The 21,536-nt window shown below is 41.7% G+C and overlaps 1 protein-coding gene across 12 annotated transcripts in view; it reads left to right on the forward strand.

Moving 5' to 3' along the window:
• Positions 1–343: 343 nt before the first annotated feature.
• The window catches only part of LOC110520056 (plakophilin-4), a 126,707-nt gene continuing 105,514 nt past the window's right edge, over positions 344–21,536 (forward strand). For 7 of the 12 annotated variants that reach the window (XM_036974313.1, XM_036974327.1, XM_036974315.1 and 4 more), the window contains exon 1: positions 346–535. The gene's annotated coding sequence lies outside the window, so the exon portion shown is untranslated. Of the gene's footprint in view, positions 536–21,536 lie in introns of all 12 variants that reach the window. The other 5 variants (XM_036974316.1, XM_036974323.1, XM_036974329.1 and 2 more) reach the window with 1 other exon arrangement.

Genomic DNA, 21,536 nt, shown 5'->3' on the forward strand with positions numbered 1-21,536 from the left:
GCTCATTGTAATCAAGTGGTTTCCATATGAGTCAAGCAAGTGGTTTCCATATGTTTGTTGTGTTTGATACAGTTCCTTGTATTCCATTCGAACCATTACAATGAGCCCGTCCTCCTATAGCTCCTCCCACTAGCCACCACTGATAAAGGTGCAGAAAGTGACTGATAATGGGGAACAATTTACTAAATGATTATGGTATCCTGCTTAACAAAATGTGTAACCAAGGAAACTGTTTTCCCCTTACCATTGGTCTATTCAACAAAGCGAGTCTCCAGTGAAACGCCCTCTTTTACAAACTAGACCCAATGAATACTGAAGCTGCAAACCTACAGCCTAGGTGACGTCATGCATACTCGTATTCCTTTGGCGTGGAAGCGGAGAGGGAAGAAGGGATCTTGTTCTTGACTATGGAGGCGAGTTACATTGCATGGGACTAGGAGCGGACTTGTAGAGGTGCTACTTCCATGCTGATTAAGTTACATGTTCCAATGTGGATCCACGCCAAAACACAGCGATCACAATAATACTCCTTAAGGTACAGGCTCGTTTTCATTCATTCTGAAAGCATGGAGAAAATCTGTAAAAATGAAAACATCTGCAGGCTAAATGGTCTGCGCTAGACAAGCTACTATTTAAGTCCTCTTTTTTTTTTACTATACAAACAGTGCAGCATGTGTTGTTTATTTCCTGCTTTTGCCATAGCCTATACATAGCAAGCAAGGACCATAATGAAAACTAATATTTCTCTTGTGACTGATTCACTACCACGCACACCTCTGAGGGTCATTCACTGGGTATTGAGTGTGCCCCTTGATACATTGCAGCCGAAACTTTTGATTTGTCCATTATTGTATCTTGTGGACGTTACATGAAGTGTTACTTTTTGTAAGATTTATGACTCTGAGGTCGAAATGCACCGGGAGAAAATTAATAGGCAGGTGAGTTTAGTGTGTGGGAATCTGAGGAATGCGAGGATTAGGGGCGGAGATTCATGCTCTTCCCTTCTTAATTTTCTCACGTTTATTTAGATTTAAACTCACGACTGTATTCAATGCCCTAACCTGGTCAAACAGTCACTATATTTTCCATTGGCGTTGATGCTTATTTTTTCCATTCTCAAATGACGTAGCCAGATTAAAATGTTGTACAGTTCTGCACCAATTTCGAACCAAAACGATCTTTTTTTTTGGTCACGCTAGAGAGTGACTCCCGGTCCCTTAAATGTCGCTTAATTTAAGTTATAAGCCTAATAGTTGTAGACCGATCTAATATTGATACAATGTATTTGGGATTGACAATGCTGGTGTTTATTATTTTTGTCGCTCGGTTAACAGTTTCGTGTTTTAATATCAGCTAGTATAAAGAAGAAGAAAAATCAGCTCGACTACTTCACGTGTCCCATCGCCGTTTAATGGATTCATGCAAATCAAGGAAAAACACGTTTGAGCAGATTGATACTCGGCAACTCGACAGAAAAGTAAAGTCGTGTCAGTCTGAAGGCCGTGTGAACGGTTATTTAGCGTCAGTAGCCTATTAAAGTGTAAGGAACAAGGCAAGATTTTAGTGTGCCGTTTTCTTTTCCCAAGCGCGCACTATTGCTTAGATGTCTCGGTGGAATCACTGTCCTACTCAGGATAGATAGCAGGAAAACTGTTCCCTACAATTGCGATGCCAAGCGAGCCTACTCGAGCTCCTTTGAAGTCTCCACGTTTTCTTTTCATTTCGTTTATTTAAAATGAACCAATAGCAGTGTTCACAAATATCTGAACTAAATGCTCCATAGGAATGAGAGAAGGCGGCAGCCCACAACGTTTAGAGGGAAAATGCTTTCATTATCAATATCACTGATGTTGATATTTCAAATAACTCAACCCGTATAGGAGTAGCCTGCTGTGCCATCATCACACTTTGTCATTCACAAGACCGGTATATCCTTACACACAGGCATTGGAAGACCTTTACAAGGACGTATGCACTATGCAGAAATAGATATGTGACTGAGACCAGTACAACTGCCTCTGGACACTTGTATATGATTAGAACATATTCTTACATCTCACAACATGTACATGAAGGCATCAAAAAGGAATTTCCTTGGTTGTCATGGGCAGCTGAAACACTGCATAGGTTTTTGTGTCTGGGCGAATTGTTATGGAGATTTGATGGACAGCTGTATGAAATAGTTATTTGTTCAGTTCTGCCATTTATCAAATCACTTTAGGTCCAGTTTGTGACCTCTGCACTCTTTGGTGTGCAGCAGTGTGTTTAAAATAACCCTTTGGTTATTCTAAATAATTGTTTCTCACTGTGGTCCTCTTCCAATCCTTCTCCATGTCTCCTCCTCTGTTGAAAAGTGTTATGTATGTTTGCCTGGTCATCTATTGGTGTCAATGATGATAGAATTGAACATGGCATTGATGTAGCATACTATAATATCATCAGCAACCTAAATATCAGGAACATCTCTAGTCTCCAAACGTGGGTCTATTTGCCCATAGAGGCTAGCTCTGGACATACCTAGCCCTAAACTGTACAGTAGCTGACCAGGTGGTGGAGGTGATATTTGAGGTCACAATTGTGCAACTGTACTCTGAGTCAGTGTGCTCTTGCAGTCAGATGCACGATGCAATGCTCCTCGTGACTCACATTACCCAAGCCACAGTCCCAACAGCTGACATCTATTGAAGGAATTCACTTAATCTCAAAACATGAAGCTTTCTCATGAGGTATTGCGGCAAAGGCTCCAGGTAAAAACGTTTTGTGCAAGTGTTCTGCTATGGACAATGTGATTTTGCTCTTGCAGTGCATAAATTGTGAGGAGTTTTGTGTGTGTGTGTGGTTTTCGCTCCTTTGTGGCACGATGGGAGACAATCGCAAATGTCTTATTGGAGTCTTGTGGGTTTAACAACAACAACAAGGTTTGTTTGAATAGTCTGACCCCATGAGAGTTTCTGCCTCCTCACTCTGCTCCTTATCTGGGTATAGATGCAATCAATTAATGCACTGTACTCCTATGTTGTTGTCAGAGCTTTTGGCTGTAGATGAAGGCTGCTTTGCTTGCATGATGTTGGGAACAAATGCTGCTGTTCTAGTCTGAGTCTGCACAAACACAGCCAAGTTCTCTCTTAAATGGCACCCCAATTCCCTTAGTACACAACTTTTGTCCAGAGCCTTATGGGCCCTGGCCAAAAGTGGAGCCTTTGGAACTCGCTGCCTGTTTTGGTGCAATTATTTTGAACCCATGCTCATGTCAGATTCTGTTTAACAGGAACTGACATCAGTCAGATGAGTAGTTCAGTTGCTCTTAGACGCCCCTTCTTGATAAGTCATTCTCTAATGCTGCTCAGACAGGCACGGCAAAGCTAAGCTCACTCTGCTACAAATCTTGGGCCCTATAAAAACAGTTTTGAAAAATTTCCCGAATTCTGTTTTCTCTTTTTTTTTTTTTTTTTCCCAGGTTTTCACTCTCAATTAACATTGTTGTGGACTTAGAACAACCAATTGTTGTTTTTCCACAACAATGTTAAACCACTTCACAAGACAATTTGAGGTCTGGGAAAAATTGAAGAAGTTTGGATTTTTGGGTGCAGTTACCCTTTTAATGCAAGTGTGCACCAGGAAGAGGCCATTATTTGGTTAAGTGCTGTAGCACTCATGTGATTGCAGAGTTCTTGAGGACGACCACAAGTTGTATAAATTCCACGTTGAGCCTGTAATATCGATCTGTGTTTTTGTCACATGGGAGACTGACTTTTCTGGGAATAGACGAGCGGGACATATTTTAACCGGTGACCTTGTCAACAGAGCGAGAAGAGGCAAACCAACACCCACACATGAAAGTCTGAACCGCTGACCTCCCTAAACTGGAGTATTTTAATAAATACCAGGCATATTGCCACATCTAGGCTAGTGCCCTATCGAATTTAATGCTAACATTCATGAGTTGAACTGTATATGAAAATCCAGGTAATTAAAGGATTATGTTCCACATGCAGTGTGCATTCAGTTCTCCTACTATAGGCTGTTCGGTTTGTGGTATAGTGAAATGATTTGGTGAGGCCTGTGCGGGCTGCCTGCCGCTCTGCTGATCTTACTGGATATATAGATAAATTCCTGAAAGGTTTCCAGATTTCATGCTTTGGTTGGATCCTGGGCGGCTGAAGATAATGAACACAAAGCATGTCAGCGCTTTGAGAGATTAGGCACACAGTGGATTTTTGTCCAGTGAAATAGCCCTCCATAGTCCTGGCACACTGAGAATGAATGACCAGCGGCTCTCCACTCTCCAGCCTTGTGCTATGTGGAGTGGATAGCACTGAATGGGAAAGAGCCGTTTTAATTTCAGTGTGAGTTGCTCCAGATGTGGCTAACTCGCTAGAAGAGTATTTTCTTCTAGCTCCTAATCCTACCTGCAGTTTTACCTCGACGGGGAAGAGCAGGATGGCATATTGTTGAATATTTCAAAGACAAAGTGCTTGTTACTGTACAACTCCGGGGTGCCCGCTCTCTTGTTACGAGAGGCAGAAGCCTGAAGGGGACAGGCCGTCTCCCCGCTGAGCACATTTGCCTAACAAACAAGGCCTCCAGAGAATTCCGCAGCAGTCAGTGAGCATTGGATGACTTAACATAACCTGGCATGACTCCGTGTGATGAATGGACAATTGTTAATCCTAATGTCAAATCGCCGTAAGTAATACACATTCAGCGGTGTCCAAAATGGCCAGTGGTTTTGTCCTAGATAAACTAGTAATATCATCAACCGTGTGTAGTTAACTAGTGATTGTTAGTTTTTTATAAAGATAAGTTTAATGCGTTAACCAGCACCTTACCTCGGCTCCTTGCTGCACTCGTATAACAGGTGGTCAGCCTGCCACGCAGTCTCCTCGTGGAGTGCGATGTAATCGGCCATAATCGGTGCCCAAAAATGCCGATTACCGATTTGTTATGAAAAATTGAAATCGGCCCTAATTAATAGGCCACTCAGTATATCAGCTATCTTAATCCATTTGGTAGTTTATCAAATGGCATGCATCGCCAATGCGTGTATGGTGGGATTACTGGCCTTCTGGGCATCTGTCATCTGAAGCAGAGAATAGCTAAAGTCACACATTGTTTACATGTTGAGCTATATGTTCTCAAGTTAAAATGATACCAGTAGGCAATGTATGGGGCTAACTATATAACACATTTTGTACCTTCCTTTTATGTGCTGATATAGAGTACCAGTCAGAAGTTTGGACACACCTACTCAGTCAAGGGTTTTTTTGTTATGTGTGCTATTTTCTACGTTGTAGAATAATAATGAAGACACAAACTATGAAATAACACCTATGGAATCATGTAGAAAAAAAATAACCTGTTAAACCAATCAAAATATATTTTAAATTCTTCAGAGTAGCCATTATTTGCCTTGACAGCTTTGCACAAGCTTGGCATTCTCGCAACCAGCTTCATGAGGTAGTCACCTGGAATGCATTTCAGATTAATTTGTGGAATTTCTTTCCTTAATGCGTTTGAGCCAATCAGCTGTGACAAGGTGATGGTATGGTATACAGAAGAGTGGTGGTATACAGAAGATAGCCCTGTTTGGTAAAAGACCAAGTCAATATTATGGCAAGAACAGCTCAAATAAGCAGAGAAATGACAGCCCATCATTACTTTGAAACATGAAGGTCAGTCAATACGGAACATTTCAATAACTTTGAACGTTTCTTCACTCTTCATCAGATGACCTGGCCTCGACAATCACCCGACCTCAATTCAATTGAGATGGTTTGGGATGAGTTGGCCTGCGGAGTGAAGGAAAAGCAGCCAACAAACCCTCAGCATATGTGGGAACTCCTTCAAGAATGTTGGAAAAGCATTCCTCATGAAGCTGGTTGTGAGAGCCTTGATGACCGCTTTGCACACTTTTGGCGAAGGGTGGCTACTTTCAAGAATCTCAAATATAAAATATTTTGATTTGCTTAACACATGATTCCATATGTTATTTCATAGTTTTGATGTCTTCACTATTACTCTACAATGTAGAAAATAGTCAAAATAAAGAAAAACCCTTGAATGAGTAGGTGTCATTTTGACTGGTACTTTGTATAAAAGTGTTTAGTGCAAATCCAACCCTTGTAATTTAGGTACAGTAAGAAAATAAGGAGATGACAATTAGGTTACGGAAGATTAGCGCTACAGTTAACATATGAGTTCCCCTAGTAGATAGTCCAGGGGTTACCCTGAGCCTGTCCAGAGCCTGCTGGTTTTCTGTTCTTCCTGACAATTGCATCCACCTGCTGTCCCAGATCTAAATTGGTCCCTGATTAGAGGGGAACAATGTGGGGGGGAAGCAGTGGAACTGGCTTCGAGGTCTGATCGTTGCTCTATCACTGGCCCTGGATGCGCTAGATACATATTATTGACCTTTACTCTTTTCGGTCAATAACATGTGACCCGATTTAGGAAACTAGGCGTATGTCGCAAGACAAAGGAGATGATTGTGGACTACAGGAAAAAGAGGACCGAGCACGCCCCCATTCTCATTGACGGGGCTGTAGTGGAATAGGTTGAGAGCTTCAAGTTCCTTGGTGTCCACATCACCAACAAACTAACATGGTCCAAGCACATCAAGACAGTCGTGAAGAGGGCACAACAAATCCTATTCCTCCTCAGGAGACTGAAAAGATTTGGCATGGGTCCTCGGATCATCAAAAGGTTCTACAGCTGCACCATCGAGAGCATCCTGGTTGTATCACTGGCTGGTATGGCAACTGCTCGGCCTCCGATCGCAAGTCACTACAGAGGGTTGTACTGGGCCGTACGCACATCACTGGGGCCAAGCTTCCTGCCATCCAGGACCTCTATACCAGGCGGTGTCAGAGGAAGGCCCTAAAATTGCCAAAGACTCCAGCCACCCTAGTAATAGACTGTTCTCTCTGCTACAGCACGGCAAGCAGTAGCGGAGTGGACCTAGTGTCAAGTCTAGGTCCAAGAGGCTTCTAAATAGCTTATACCCCCAAGCCATAAGACTCCTGAACATCTAGTCAAATGGCTACCCAGACTATTTGCATTGCCCCACTCTCCCCCTCTTTTACACCGCTGCTATTCTCTGTTATGGTCTATGCATAGTCACTGTAGATATTACCTCATCTAACCGGTGCCCCCTCACATTGACTCTGTACTGGTACCCCTGTGTATATTGTCTCGCTATTGTTAATTTACTGCTGCTCTTTAATTACTTGTTACTTTTATTTCTTATCTCTATCATTGGTTCGGGGCTCATAAGTAAGCATTTCACTAAGGTCTACTACACCTGTTGTATTCGGCGCATGTGACTAACATTTTATTTTGATTTGAAGTCACGACTTCACAGGAGAGCCGTTTTGAACATAAAAAAACAAGTTCAAAGAAATGCCTTCTCCAACGTGAACTTTCCTGTGCCTTAATATCAAAGTTGTATGCCGTCTGTAAATACGAATAAAAGTCTAGTTGGTTCAGCCACAGAAAAAGTCAGCAGCCTTCCTGCTAGCCATGATTGGCTAAGATAATGAGTGGGCTGGACATGCCGAGAGATGAGTTTGGTGTGATGGACTACTTTCTGGAGGGCGATCGTGCCATGCTGACTCTCTCTCTGACTCTGAAAATGAATCAGTCTGCCGTGAAGCTTTCATCCATGTATACGGGTAAGAATCTAAGATCGAACCTGTTTGTCATAGCTAGCGAACGTTAACTAATCCGTTTGTATTGCTAGTTAAAGCTTGCTGTTAGCTGGTCAGCTGGAGTTAGATGGCTGGCTTGCTAACGTTACTCTGTCTATTGGGATTTTAGTTAATTTTTTACATTTTGCTACATAAGACCGAATACATAATGTTTTTATTAACATTTTGTTGGCTTTATAATCGTGAGAGAAATGTAACTATCTTGTAGCTTACAAGGTTAGCTGACTTTTCTCAAAACGACCATCCATTGTGGCTAGCTACTTCTTGTCTTTCATGCTAGCCTGCACAGCCAAATATCACGCCAGAAAAATCAACATTTAAAAAATATTGATATGCCCAGCATTGTAAACTGTTTCTCCCCTCTTTCTGAAGCTTCAGCTCATCTCTAAATAACAGAGAAATGTAGTGTAAACCAGCCTGCTGCAAACGTTAAATGTTCTGTCACCAGTGCTTGTTTTGTTGAAATGTTTAGTCCTCACGCACTCTTACTCGTATGGTACTAATCTGGTTAGCAAGGCATTTGATTGGTGGACTTGTTGCGAGGGCATCACTGATTTACACCAGGTTCCCACCCCTCATTAACTGATTTCTGCATGGAACTTATCTCAGTTCACTGGTTACGATGGCAACACCCATCCGTAGCACGCGCTCCAGCAGGTGTATCTCACTGATCATCCCTAAAGCCAACACCTAATTTGGCCGCCTTTCGTTCCAGTTCTCTGCTGCCTGTGACTGGAACGAATTGCAAAAATCGCTGAAGTTGGAGACTTTTATCTCCCTCACCAACTTCAAACATCTGCTATCTGAGCAGCTAACCGATCGCTGCAGCTGTACATAGTCTATTGGTAAATAGCCCACCCATTTTCACCTACCTCATCCCCATACTGTTTTTATTTATTTTTCTGCTCTTTTGCACACCAATATCTCTACCTGTACATAACCATCTGATCATTTATCACTCCAGTGTTAATCTGCATAATTGTAATTATTTGCCTACCTTCTCATGCCTTTTGCACACAATGTATATATAGACTCCCCTTTTTTCTACTGTGTTATTGACTTGTTAATTGTTTACTCCATGTGTAACTCTGTGTTGTCTGTTCACACTGCTATGCCTTATCTTGGCCAGGTCGCAGTTGCAAATGAGAACTTGTTCTCAACTAGCCTACCTGGTTAAATAAAGGTGAAATAAAAAAAATAAATAAAAAAAGTGAAGCCTGGTTCTCGACGAGGCTAGGTTTGAGGTGATGGCATCTCCCCTATGTCAGGAACCTATATATTCTCCTCAATCCATGTGGGCTGATGTCAGAGGCTTATGCAGGCTGCGGAGGCTCCAAGTCTAAAACTGCAACGGTGTATAAGCCAACCTTAATACAGAAGCCAACCTGCAGGATCCCTACGCCTCACCTGCTTCCGTCATGGCCATTCCAAAAGCAAATGAGAAAGATTCACTTGTTAAATGTCAAGCAATTTCAAAGTGCTGTATGTTTGATAATTAACTTCAGTGAAAGGGGTTGAGCCATTTGAAACAGTTCCAGTACATGACATTTATATTGGCATTTCATCAGATGCTATTATGTACTTTATTTTTTATATTTTTATTTTTTACAGCGGTTGGTTTTAAGATCTAGTGTTCATGTTGAGCTAAAATACTCCCATCAGAAGCTTTTTAACTTGATAAAGACACGTGGCTCACGGTCTTGATAAAGACACGTGGCTCACGGTCTTGATGAAGTGACCAGATCAGAGCTGATGAATTTTCAGTCTTGAGCATTGACAAATTAGACATTTCCACTGCACATTCTTCTCTTCAGGTTTTCCCTTTCCAGGACAAAGTTCTGACATGATCCTAGAAGCAGAGAACATTCCCAGAATAACCCGCAATTTACTCCCTCTGTGTAATGTCAGAGAAAGTTGACAACTCTATTATGGCCATTGGCCACTACGCTAACAGCTATATACTGTATAATGTCAGGCAGTCGACCCATTAAAAGGGCAGATTTTCCACCAGTTTTACTATTGAATATGTCACTGGCGAGAAGGGCCTCATATCAGCCCGTTTCACTTCAACTGCTTTGCCAAAACCTCTCTATTTGGATCATGTATTTAAAGGGCCAGTGCAATCTAAATGCATACTGTATTATTCTCATGTGTTTTGTATCCTATTGTACAACCGCTGATAAACAGATTTTTTTTCCCTTAGGGTTATTTCCTGATAGTTGCTGGTTGAAATTACAATCTACACAGGAACTTCTAATCTGCAGGTTTTGCATGTGTGGAATTTCAGCTTGCCTGGTGACATCACCTGGTGGTAGATAAGTTAAAGGTCCAATGCAGCCATTTATATCTCAATATCAAATCATTTCTGGGTAGCAATTAAGTACCATACTGTGCTTGTTTTAAATTTAAAAAATGGTCAAAACAAATTGCTTCTTAGTAAAATGGCAATTACTCAAACAATAATTTTGCTAGGACTGTCTGTGTGGTCTGAGAGAGGAGGAGAAAACTGAACTAGCTGTTATTGGCAGAGCAGTTTGGCACTTTCTTTCTGTCACCAGGCAGTCCAAAACTCCACCCCACCAAACAGGCTGAAATTTCACTAAACACTACTTACACTAAAAGGGCATATCATAATTTAACCACTTTCACAGTATTATTCCAACCTCGTAGTGTGGAAATATATATAAAACACACAGGAAAATCATGTTTTTTGCTAGCACTGGTTCTTAATAGACCAATATGTTCCAAACCTGTCTGCTAATAACGGTTCATTTAGTTTTCCCCTTCCCACCCAAGCCTCTCCCAGAAGTCATTGCAAAAATCTTGCTTGGGAATTGTTTTTGTTGCAAAAAAAGGAAGCTATTTTTGTTTCTTTTTGACAATATTTAATGGAAAGCTATTACTAAGGTACTAAATTGTTACCCATAAATGATTTAATATTGATATGAAAACAGCTGCATTGGGCCTTTTTTTTTTAACTCCCAGCTGCTCATACCTTCCTCACAGTTGTTGATATGACGAGCTAGTTTGACCTTCAGAAATGGTTGGTATTCATGAAATGCAGTACATTGATAATACTTGAACAGTGATTTTTTTTTGAAAGCGGAGCATCACGAGCTGTAGCATGATGAACGTGATGACACTGCACTTAGGGCTATTGCTCCCTCCAGACATTGCATTGCAGTCCAATGCCTTTGATAAAAGCACACATTTCTACCTCAGAGCAGTAAAGTCCTGCTTGCACTACATGAATCATAACTGAGATTACAACTAAGGGGGAATTTATTTTACTAACCTGTTGGGTGTGATTTATGTTTCAATTAAAAGCCCTTGTCATAGATCCCTCAACCCAGCTCTCTCCCACTCCTCCCAGTGCTCTATATCCCCATTCCTGTGGCTTTGCGTTATAAGCCATCTTGTGTTTCAAAGAGTTCATGTTTTAAAAGTGCCATTAGCTGGGTCAAAAGGTTCATAGACACATTTTAGGAAAGTAGAGCGTGGTATTTAGCTCACTGGCCCCACCAAAGCATTGTTTTTAAAAGGGCCGCCGAAGGTGATTGAACTTTTTTTTTGTTGCCATTTTCCTCATGCTCATTTCCCTTTCTCTACATGGCTCAATGCATGTTAGCGCCCCAGGTGCATACTGCATTTTGTTTTAAGTTTTATTTGTGTATGCTAAGCCCCCAAGGAAGAGTCTAAATGGAATACATTGAGTTGGAACACATCAGCTTAGCTAACCTCATACACCCCTTGTGCAGGTAAATGCATGCAAATACTGTGACAATCTCTACATTGTATTGTATGCCCCATCCATTGGTTGGAAAGTAAATATGTACTTGGCCTTTTCTATTGTATAGGCCTTTTTTATTTTATATATATATATATATATATATATATATATATTTATCTCTATGCAGTTTTGCCTGTCCTTGAAGACTTGACTCACAGAAATAGTTGAGCTGTTCCAGCTAAGGGTTCTGCTAGAGTGAATGAGTGATTTGAAAGAGAAGTTTACTTGTGTACCACACAATGATACATTGGCTTTTATTGTGCAGGATTCTCTGAGACGTTGGTGCTCAGCTTTGTAGCTTGCTGTTTAAGGTCAACGATACACCGCGGGGCAGTTACTTCACAGATTCAATGTGACAGGACGTTTGTTTTTCCACCAAAGCCAAAGGAGGGAAGGCAAATGTGACAAATGAAACGAGACCTTAGAATAAAATGAGAAACTGATTTTAGTTTGATTTCAAAGGTGAAAGGTGCTTCACTTTTTTTTCCCACACTTGCTATGACTTAATCTATTGCTCAGCACACTGTAGTATTGCAGAAGATTTCCAAGGAGCTGAGATATAACAATTGTGAATGTTAAGCGTTCTAAAATAGGGGAATAGTGCTTTTACAGCCAGGTCTGTTTTTGTGGCTGTGTTGAAGTTCAGGACAGTAGAAGACGGGTGTTTTTGTCTAGGCAGACAACAGAGTGCAACGTCCCGATTTTGAAACAGACTGAACACTGTGTGTGGAGGCCATGAGGCCATCTCACCTCCCACACTACAGGTCAAGGACATCTGCAGACAGGAGTGATAAGGTGGGGGGGTGGGGGGGCTTTTTTTTTTGAAGTGTTAATGAGCTGTTAAGCTATCTGGCCCTCAACGATTGACTCGCCTCAGACGGAATTATTATTTCTTTTCACGAGAAATGTACTCCATCCCCAATACCAAGGCTGTTATTAACATGCTTTTCATGCAGTTAACAGTAACAACCCCCTCATTTGAATGGACGGCAGCATGGTTCTCAGTGACCCCCTGCTCGCCACTCTCTAAAGAGGTGAGTATTTTAATAGGCAGAGTTAATGCAAATCAGCCTTCACGGGAGATGTCGACAGATCCAGTTTGACTCTTTCTGCATAAACCCTATCTTTGAGCATATACCGCTGGTAGTTCCTACTAAGGAATAGGTTGATGCCCTGTTTCTTACCCAATAATCTCCTCCCATTGGTTTTTGGAATGGGGTTTATATGCCTTTCTTCCATAGTGTCAACTTCTCTCCCATTTTTATGGTGTTTTGATCCTTTTCCATATCAGTGACTAAATGCTGTGTGTGTGTGCATTAATTTTATTTATTTATTTTTATTTCACCTTTATTTAACCAGGTAGGCAAGTTGAGAACAAGTTCTCATTTACAATTGCGACCTGGCCAAGATAAAGCAAAGCAGTTCGACACATACAACGACACAGAGTTACACATGGAGTAAAACAAACATACAGTCAATAATACAGTATAAACAAGTCTATATACGATGTGAGCAAATGAGGTGAGATAAGGGAGGTAAAGGCAAAAGGCCATGGTGGCAAAGTAAATACAATATAATGACGGTAGCACTTTTTACATTTTGAAGTAGTTTTCAAATCAAATTTTATTAGTCACAGTTTTACACTTTTAGATGAAGTTGCTTTGCACCAGTGGTAGGCAGCTAGATTCAGCCGCGGGCCGGTTTTGTCCAAGCGAATGGCCGGAAAACAATTATAATCATTTGTACCCTGCAAATTGACCACAACTAAGCCCAAAAATTGATTGTATTTGGGAAATAATTTCGTACCTTGATAACATTGAGTCACAATCACATATGTCAATTTTCTTAATATGTGGGAATACTTGGCAACAGATTTCCTAAATTAAACTACTTTTTAAGCTTACTTCCTGGTGATTTTGGGCTACAACAAAAACAAAACGCCTGTTGCCGACCACTACTTTACACAAGCTCCTTTAATCTTTATACATGTGTAATACTGTAATTACTACAGTAACAGCGCTATTTAATATTATTTGAGGAATTGCTTTGTAGTGGCATAGTAAGGGAGTTGAGCGGTTTTTGCTATTACACATTTGGAATAAGGAATCCCAATTCCTCTGGATTGTAGTTGGCAGTTCCATCTGTGACTTAATATTTATAACAATGTGTTCAGCTGGTTACCTCTCACTCCCATTGCAGTTTATAGCTCCTTTTTTTGTTGTTGATGCCAATGGAATTTATACTTGTGCTATCACCATTGATAGAATTCTGTGTCAAAGGGAAACTTAAGCGATCCCGTGCCTCCTGTTTCCAAGCTCAAACGGAAGCCTGAATCTGCATCCCATATACCATATTCCCTACATTGTACACTACTTATAGTAATCAGATAAAATAAAATGTATATGCGTCTTTCGCTCAAATTGTGTGACGTCCATGAGGCAAATGGTGGTCACACCTGATACTGACGGGTTTTCTGATCCACACCCCTACATTTGTTTTTAAAGGTTTCTGTGACCAACGGATGCATATCTGTATTCCCAGGCATGTGAAATCCATAGATTAGGACCTAATGAATTTATTTCAAATGACTGAATTTCCTTTTCTGAACTGTGTAACTCAGTCAAATCTTTGAAATGGTTGAATGTTGCGTATTTTATATTTTTGTTCCCAGGCAATAGAGTGCCATTTTGGGACACGAACCTGTGACGTGTGACACATTTCCACGTGGACGTTGACTCGGAGGGAACATGACGGCAAGACAGCGAGCTCATAGACCAGGAAACCGGAGGACGGGAGTTGTGAGGGACGGCTGGCGGGGGCGGCACGGCTTTGCCTTTATACCACATGGCATTTTCTCATGGCGTTGTAGAGGGAACCTGACACAGCCCTACTGGGCACTCTGCCCACGGCTGGATGGCTGCCGGATGCTGGCCCTGTCAATACCAGTGATGCAGCATAGCAGATAAACAAGGGTGAAGTGATGTTGATACTTCACTGTGATCATATTAATTCCCCCACTATACACTCACAACATTCTACAATTGCATGTGTTCTTGCGTGAGTACACGCACAGTAAAGTGACAGGAATATCCCACAGAGGGGTGTGTGTGTCTAATTGTTGCTGCTGTCATCCCCCTTAACTTCCCATCCGCTTTAATGAGCCTACAAGGATGCCCTATTGATGAATAGACAACCAGATAAGCTAATGCTGTTCTTCCCAGTGGTGTGATTTGATCATTTGTCAGAGGACCGTGAAGGCAGTTCATCAGCTGCTGTAATCGGTCTAAAACGGGGGAAGCAGCCGATGTGCTGTGCACGCTCGGTAATTCACTCCAGGCAGGATGCATTGTGGGAGCCAGATCACTGCCAATAGTAGGCCAATTGTTATGTTAATGCACCTTTTACATCCGATTTGATTCCAGTCATTTCGATCATCTTGGAATTTCTCACGGGTCCTTTCCATAAAATCCTGCACACTTACAATGTTCACATTAAAATTTGATAACCACCTGAAATGGGAGAAATAAATCACCACCTATGTATGTGAGGCAGAATGGAACATTGATTAAACTGAATTTATTTCCGCCTTTCCGGCTGAAAGAATGAATAACTTTCACCGCGGCTCTGATCACCATTTAATTTCCCTTCTTTATGAACCGCTGCGGCGGCTTGAGTGTTATTTCTGTTCTGGCTTTGTTTTGCTGCTGTATTTGCTTTAGCAAATGAGCCTGTCGTGTTCACTCTCATGGAGAAAATTGGAGCATTCATCTTGTATTCAGCTCTTCCAGGGAGAATCCTAAGTTGACTTCTGTGTTTTGTCCGTGTGTGACCAACATTTCACTTCAGAGATTACATCAACCCACAGAGCCAATGTATAGGCCTTGATTCTGGAGGGTGTGCAGCAGACTCCATTTGATGCTCCAGTCCCCCTTTTTAAGTTGTCAATCCTTTGGGTGTCATTTACATTCAATCGGAGCGTAATTTATGCCCCCAGCCCCGCGCTGTCACGACACGTTATTGATGACCTGTTTTGAACAGCTGATTTTTTTAAACATTTGGATCTGTCTCTCAGCGAGGCTTGTGGCTGCCAAGTAAAATGTTTAGGGTTCTAATAGCCTGTCGCGTTCCGCTGTCAAATAAGACGTCATGTATACAGTACCAGTCACACGTTTGGACACACCTACTCATTCAAGGGTTTTTCTTTTAATAAGGTGCCATTTGGGATGCAAGCAGGGTGAATGAACAGAACAGGAGGAAGTTCCTCAAAGAGTGACCGCTCATAGTCTTCTGGTTGCACGATGTAGACCGATTTTCAATTATTACACATGAAGTAATCTCCCTCTTGTCCACTTGCACTGGTGAGTCGCTTTGGTTTAATGCATTTCATTGGAAGAGGTCTATCTGGGTTATAAGTTGTATGAACTGCCCTGGTGTGACTGTGTTTCTTGCCTTTTATTCCTGGTTTACCTTGAGCCATGCCCTGTTCACACACGCTCAGATTAGCCTGGAGTGATTTTAGATGTTCCTACATTTTGTAGGATATGATTCAAGGACATCCGAGGCGGGCAGAACATCTATAACATTCCTCCCTCATTTCAAATCCCTCTCCAGTCATCCTATTGAGTCGGAGGACACTTGACTCGAGGTCTCGGTCTATCCACACAGCTAATCTCTGCCTTTTAATACCATATCACCACGTGAATAGGTAGGTTTTCGATCTACTTCTGGGTTATATAGTGTATACACCCTGATCCACCCAGTATTACTGTGTGTGTGTGTGTGTGTGTGTGTGTGTGTGTGTGTGTGTTTATTTATATATATATATATATATATATTTTTTTATCTCCAGCATGGACTAGGATACATTCCTCCAGCTTTTGGGGTGTGTTACAGAGTAAAGCACTTTCAGCTTTTGAGCCCTTTCAGAAAGTAAAATGTTTAGGGATCTAATAGCCTTTTGTGTTCTGCTGTCAAGGAAGGCATCATGTATACAGTACCAGTGACAAGTTTGGACACCTTCTCATTCAAGGGTTTTTCTTTCATATTTTCTACATTGTAGAATAATAGTGATGAGATCAAAACTGAGAAATAACACACATGGAATCATGTAGTAACTAAAAAAGTGTTTTATATTTGAGATTCTTCAAAGTAGCCACCCTTTGCCTTGATGACAGCTTTGCACACTCTTGGCATTCTCTCCACCAGCTTCACCTGGAATGCGTTAACAGCAGTCTTGAAGGAGTAATGCTGAGCACTTGTTGGCTTCTTTTCCTTCACTCTTCGGTCCAACTCATCCCAAACCATCTGGGTTGAGGTTGGGTGATTGTGGAGACCAGATCATCTGATGCAGCACTCCATCACTCTCCTTGGTCAAATAGCCCGTACACAGCCTGGAGGTGTGTTTTTGGGTCATTGTCCTGTTGAAAAACAAATGATAGTCCTACTACGCGCAAACCAGATGAGATGGCGTATTGCTGCAGAATGCTGTGGTAGCCATGCTGGTTAAGTGTGGCTCGAATTCTAAATCAATCAGCATCTCCAGCAAAGCACCATCACACCACCACCTCCATGCTTCACAGTGGGAACCACAGATGCAGAGATTATCCGTTCACCTACTATGAGTCTCACAAAGACACAGCGGTTGGAAGGAAAAATCTCAAATTTGGACTCATCAGACCAAAGGACAGATTTTCACTGTATAATATTCATTGCTCTTGTTTCTTGGCCAAAGCAAGTCTCTTATGTTGGTGTCCTTTAGTAGTGGTTTCTTTGCAGCAATTTGACCATGAAGGCCTGATTTCACACAGCTGGTTGAGAGAATGCCAAGAGTGTGCAAAGCTGTCAATCAAGGCAAAGGGTGGCTACTTTGAAGAATACAATATATATTTTGTTTAACACTTTATTATTTTTTTGTTACTACATGATTCCATATGTGTTATTTAAAAAAAAAAATGTCTTCACTATTATTCTACAATGTAGAACATGGTCAAAATAATGAAACCCTTGAATGAGTAGGTGTCAACTTTTGGTGTGTGTGTGAGTGTGAGTCTCACACACACACAGTTGAATTCATACATACACCACAGCCAAATACATTTAAAATCAGTTTTTCACAATTCCTGACATTTATTCCTAGTAAAAATTCTCTGTCTTAGGATCACCGCTTTATTTTCAGAATGTGAAATGTCAGAATAATAGTAGAGTGATTTATTTCAGCTTTTATTTCTTTCATCACATTCCCAGTGGGTCAGAAGTTTACATACACTCAATTAGTATTTGGTAGCATTGCCTTTAAATTGTTTAACTTGGTTCAAACGTTTTGGGTAGCCTTCCACAAGCTTCCCACAATACGTTGGGTGAATTTTGGCCCATTCCTCCTGACAGAGCTGGTGTAACGGCGTCAGGTTTGTAGGCCTCCTTGCTCGCACATGTTTTTTCACTTCTGCCCACACATTTTTTATGGGATTGAGGTCAGGGCTTTGAATGGCCACTCTAATACCTTGACTTTGTTGTCCTTAAGCCATTTTGTCAGAACTTTGGAAAAATGCTTGAGGTCATTGTCCATTTGGAAGACCCATTTGCGACCAAGCTTTAACTTCCTGACTGATGTCTTGAGATGTTGCTTCAATATATCCACGTAATTTTCCAGCCTCATGATGCCATCTATTTTGTGAAGTGCACCAGTCCCTTTTGCAGCAAAGCACCCCCACAACATGATGCTGCTACCCCCGAGCTTCACGGTTGGGATGGTGTTCTTCGGCTTGGAAGCCTCTCACTTTTCCCTCCAAACATAACGATGGTCATTATGATCAAATAGTTATATTTTTGTTTCATTTTGGACATTTCTCCAAAAGTAGGATCTTCGTCTCCAGTTGCAATCTGTAGTCTGGCTTTTTTAATGGTGGTTTTGGAGCAGTGGCTTCTTCCTTGCTGAGCGGCCTTTCAGGCTATGGCGATTTATAGGACTTGTTTTACTGTGGATGTAGATACCTTGTGTACCTGTTTCCTCCAGCATCTTCACAAGGTCCTTTGCTGCTGTTCTGGGATTGATTTGCACTTTTCACACCAAAGTGCGTTCATCTCTAGGAGACAGAACGCATCTCCTTCCTGAGCGGTATGATGGCTGCGTGGTGCCATGGTGCTTATATTTGCATACTATTGTTTGTACAGACGAATGTGGTACCTTCAGGCATTTGGAAGGATGAACCAGACTTGTGGAGGTCTACAATTATTTTTGAGGTCTTGGCTGATTTTCATTTGATTTTCCATTGATGTCAAGCAAAGAAGCATTGAGTTTGAAGGTAGGCATTGAAATACATCCACAGGTACACCTCCAATTGACTCAAATTATGTCAATTAGCCTATCAGAAGCATCTAAAGCCATGACATCATTTTCATTTTCCAAGCTTTTAAAAGGCGCAGTCAAGTTAATGTATGTAAACGTCTGACCCACTGGAATTGTGATACAGTGAATTATAAGTTAAATAATCTGTCTGTAAACAATTGTTGGATAATTGGCTTGTGTCATGCTCAAAGTAGACGTCCTAACCGACTTGCCAAAACTATAGTTTGTTAACAAGAACTGTGTGGAGTGGTTGAAAAACGAGTTTTAATGACTCCAACCTAAGTGTATGTAAACTTCCAACTTCAACTGTATATGCATATATTTCAAGAGATGGGCAAAAGGAGGTGTGTGTGTACATACAATGCCTCTTTTTTTGCCCTCTCGAATCTTTGAAGTGAGGTTAATCTCAGTAGAATTCATGTCATTGTACTTGGAGAACAAAATTGTGTGACAAGAAATTGTTTCTGCAGGGGTTGTGTGTGTGGGTGCTCTAGGGCCTAGGCCATGTTGTGAAGTATGTGAGGCTCCCTTTAACTTGTTTGTGTATAACACATGCTTTAAAACCAAATTACATCAGCTACTGTAGTTTAGTTTTGACTATAGTCAGCAGTCTAAGCATATCTGCTTTGTCTCTAATAGTTTGGGCTGGGACTTTTACTACTTGGTAAGAAATATGTTGCGTTCTTGATGGTTTTTTTTGGCCCGCCGTAGAATTACAATTCATGTCTGTTATTTTTTGGGGGGGTTTGTTTATCAGCACTGAAATATGGTATCGACCACACTTAGTGAGGTCTGAAAAGGCAGCCAGAGACCGCATATCACCTTTTTATTTAGCGAAGTCAATATGCTATTTGAACGAGGCAATTAAGCATTGTAGGTGTTTAGGGACATTGCCATGGCTACTTTGTGCTGTGTAATGGAAGTCTGGTTCCCTACGAGCTCTTTATTGCACATGGCCAAGGCATCGATCAGTAGTATTCTAGTGGAGTTAATTATGCCCTTTGTTTTCCACCCTCATGCCGGCTTAAGAAGTCCAGAGGAACCAATGATTGGGGGGCCAAGAGTTTTTTTAATGGAATGTTATACTTGGACCAGTATAACCCATTTATTAGGCCTTCTGCATATTGTACGATCAGCTTTAGTTTTTGCCATGTGGCGTAGGTAGACCTGTACGAGGGTTGCTGGTCCAATGATCAAATGAATAATTGTGTATATCTCAAATGTGGTAAAAGTAAAAATCCCTTACCTAGTTTCGTAGTGCTCCCCTTACTTTGACCACATTGTGGTAGGCTTTCATTCCAAATTCTGCGAGTAGCTAGCTCGAGTCCGCTCACATCTCTATTTGAGAAGTTTGATTTCCCAGGCTTTATGTTTGAAGACCGAGCAATGGGCATCTGAACTGCTACTCTGCTGAGACTGCCTGCCTCTGAAGTTCAGGCTAATGTGTAATTATATCTGAGCTCTGGTTTTCCCTTCCACGTTTTTTTTTTGTTCAACACTTGTGACTTGGTTAATTTGGGTGTCAATCAGCCTTATGAAGCCTTCTTCTCCACAGTTCTTCTCTTCCCTCGTGTTGACTGATGCTATAATGGGTATTATTACCCTAAGCCACATTACGTTCAGTCTCATGACCAGAAGGGTTGTCTACTCTTTGTAGATGGGGAAATGGGAGATTAAGGAATGTGTCTGTCTGACAATCTGTTCGATTTTCTTTTCTCTGCTCCCTGGGGAAGATGCCGTGCATGGCAGGGGCCACAGGTCAGTTGTCATGAGAAACTGAAATGTGATGAAGTAATTAGTCTCTACTGTGGACTTCTTTTGAAGGTGCAGTCCAACTTGATTTTCCTGTGTTTTATATCATATTGTACAACAGCTGAGAGAACTAACAGTTTAAAACAGTCCTAGCAAAAGTCTTGCTCGAGAAATAGTTTATTGCTAAATAGCAGTTTGTCAATTTTTTTTTAATGTAAATCTATTTCAGTAAAGTTGTAATTGTTACCCAGAAATTATTTGATATTGATATAAAAATATCTTCATTGTGCCTTTTTTTTTTCTCTCTCCAATTTCGTGGTATCCAATTGTTTAGTAGCTATCTTGTCTCATCGCTACAACTCCCGTAAGGGCTCGGAAGAGACGGAGGTTGAAAGTCATGCATCCTCCGATACACAACCCAACCAAGCCGCACTGCTTCTTAACACAGCGTGCATCCAACCCGGAAGCCAGCCGCACCAATGTGTCGGAGGAAACACCGTGCACCTGGCAACCTTGGTTCACGCGCACTGCGCCCGGCCCGCCATAGTAGTCGCTGGTGCGCGATGAGACAAGGATATCCCTACCGGCCAAACCCTCCTTAACCCGGACGACGCTAGGCCAATTGTGCGTCGCCCCACGGACCTCCCGGTCGCGGCCGGTTACGACAGAGCCTGGGCGCGAACCTAGAGTCTCTGGTGGCACAGCTGGTGCTGCAGTACAGCGCCCTTAACCACTGTGCCAGCCGGGAGGCCCCATTGTGCCTTTTTAAAGACATGTTCCGGACTTTGGCCACTACTAAGAATTTGAAACCTCCCGCTTTGGGCCAGATGTGTCCGTGTAGTTCATACCTGCATAATCTGTAAGGAGATTTACAGTTTTTCTGGAAACTGCTGTGCTATTTTCCTTTCATTTCCCCCACGTAGGCCAGTGCCCTAACCGTTTG

The sequence above is a fragment of the Oncorhynchus mykiss genome, chromosome 3 (assembly GCF_013265735.2).
Source record: "Oncorhynchus mykiss isolate Arlee chromosome 3, USDA_OmykA_1.1, whole genome shotgun sequence".
Classification (NCBI taxonomy): Eukaryota; Metazoa; Chordata; class Actinopteri; order Salmoniformes; family Salmonidae; genus Oncorhynchus; species Oncorhynchus mykiss.